We start from the raw sequence: 2,606 nt of genomic DNA, 5'->3' as shown, positions 1-2,606 counted from the left end.
ATTTTGGTATAGAAAAACATAGAAAGATATGTCATGGGGACCAGCAGTTAGCATAATGGCTATGTCACTGGACTCCCATGTAGCTGATCATGGTTCGAGTCCCGGACCCGGTGGCTTAAACTCACACTGGGCACGTGTGCGTGCGTGCGTGCCCAAGATCCCAAGAGGAGAACAGAGAAGAAGGGATCGCAGCGTGGCCATCCCTCCTGGGGGGGTGATTTCTCACTTTCTATCTCTCTGTCTTTCTCTGTCTTTCTGGCGAGCACACCCGCCCTATAGCAAAAACCTCTCCCCCCCAAAAAAACGGTATGTCATGACTTTCCTGATGACCTAATATTTCTAGAACAAAGAGCATCAGTTTTCTGGGGGTTTTCATGGCTAATTTTTAAAAATTGTGATTATTTTTCAAGTATCTCTGGTCAGTAAGTACATTATTTTATACTACTGTACCCATACCATACTAAGTGCTAAGGGAGTTGAAAAGTACGACATATTACATACAAAATGAGAAGAATAACTCACTTGGGAAAATACTCCCAGAGAAATTTACTCCCACCCAAACTCCATGCCACCCGCTGCGAGATGCAAATTTAAGCAAGAATTATTAATCAAACTGCTGTTTAATTCATTTCTCCAGAGATGTAACTTTGTCACTTTGTTTACAGATGTAACGTTTACCAGCTTGACTGAGAAAAATTGACTTTCTTCTAAAGTTTGCCTCCAAAGTAATAGGAGAGATATATTTCTCTAAGTTAAAGTAAATTAAGGGGGCCAGCAGGTGGCATGGTGGTTAGGGTGCTGGACTCCCACAGAGTCAAACATGGTTCGAGTCCTGGACACCTGGCAGCTTGCTTTCTCACTTTCTTTCTCTCTCTCTCTCTCTGCCCCTCTCTGATCAAATTAAAAAGTGAATAAATAAAGCTAAATAAAATCATTCCTTTTTAAAAAGTAAATTAAGACTTAAATAAAACACCATTATTTTAATTTCAGGTGTTCTCAAGGAATGTGCAGTTGTTTATTGAAAATTTTAATTACACAGATCTGCACTGTCTGATATGATACGCACTAGCCACATGTGGTAATTTAAATTAATTACAAGTCAATAGAGTTGAAAATGTAGTTCTTTGGGACCAGCGGTTGGCATAATAGCTATGTCGCTGGACTCCCATGTAGTAGACCGTGGTTTGAGTCCCGGACCCGGTGGCTTAAACTCACGCCGGGCGCGTGTGCATGCCCAAGATCCCGAGAGGAGAATGGAGGAGAAGGGATTGCGGCGTGGCCATCCTCCCTGGGGGGTGATTTCTCACTTTCTGTCTCTCTCTGTCTGTCTGGCCAATGCATGCGCCCTATAGCAAAAACCTCTCAAAAAAAAAAAAAAATGTAGTTCTTCGGTCACAGTAGCCACATTTCAAGAGCTCAGTACCCACTGAAGTTAGTGACTACCGACCATATTGGCCAAGAATAACTCATTTCCAACACTGGGCTAGCAGGTAGCATGGGGGTTAAGGTGGCTTGGTCCCAAATAGCTGGTGGTGGTTCAAGATCCAGATGTGGCAGCTTGAAAACCACACCAGGCACGTGTGTATGCATGCCCCAAACTCCGAGAGGATGGAGAAGGGACTGTGGCATAGTCATCTCCCATGGGGGGTGATTTCTACCCCCTATCCTTTCTAGCAAGCATACTCATCCTACGGCAAACTAAAAAAGAAAAAAAAATTTCATTATTGCACAAAATTCTTTTGGGCAGCACTAAAGTATATTATTAAAAATACCTTAAGAGAAGCCAGCAGGTGGTGTACTGGTTGAGGCGCTGGACTTCCTCATGGAAGACTGTGGTTTGAGTCCCAGACATGACAGTTTGAAAATCGCGTCAGGCACATGTGCATGCGTGCCCAAAATCTCAGGAGGAGAATAAGAGAAGAAACTGCGGTGTGGTCATCCCCCACGGGGGATTTCTACTTTCCTTCTCACTGTCTCTCTCCAGTGAGCGCACACGTCCTACGGCAAAAACCTTAACAAACAAAACAAAACCCTGAGAAGGTAAAAATGAAAATGTTCACCATTTTTTAAAGAATTATTTTATGTAATTTTATTTATTAATATTTCTAAATTTGCTATAGGGCATGTGTGCTCACCAGAGAGAGACAGAGAAAGAGAGAAAAGGAGAAAACAAGTCGCCAGATTCAGGACTTGAACTGCAGTTGGTCAAGTGGGAGTCCAGTGCCTTAACCACCACACAACCTGCTGGCCCCTCACCACTATTTTCAAATCTTTAGTATATAAAACTGACCGGAAAAAAAATTTTTTCTTAAGCTGGTAAAACATTATAATAATATGTAACAAGCGGGTTAGAGAACCAGTTATTCGAAAGTAAATAAAAGCACTGGTAAAGAATAGAGATAGACTTCTTTATAGAAATAAAAAGGCATTTTCTTTGCCTTAAGATTGATCAAATGGTATTAATGAGACCAGTTAAAAAATTATCCATGTGGGGACCAGCAGGTGGCGTGGTGATTAAGGCGCTGGACACTCCCACATGGCCAACCAGGGTTCAAGTCCTGAATCTGGTGGCTTGCTTTCTCACTTCCTCTCTCTCTCACTCTCAA

General features: G+C 42.4%; 1 protein-coding gene across 1 annotated transcript in view; it reads right to left on the bottom strand.

Moving 5' to 3' along the window:
• The window catches only part of SLC30A9 (solute carrier family 30 member 9), a gene marked incomplete at its 5' end in the record, with an annotated part of 59,615 nt that overhangs the window by 22,701 nt on the left and 34,308 nt on the right, over positions 1-2,606 (bottom strand).

This window comes from Tupaia chinensis, unplaced genomic scaffold (genome assembly GCF_000334495.1).
Source record: "Tupaia chinensis unplaced genomic scaffold, TupChi_1.0 Scaffold000442_1, whole genome shotgun sequence".
Lineage (NCBI taxonomy): Eukaryota > Metazoa > Chordata > Mammalia > Scandentia > Tupaiidae > Tupaia > Tupaia belangeri.
Note: the sequence above shows the minus strand (reverse complement) of the source record. Positions and strands in the feature narration are given on the sequence as shown.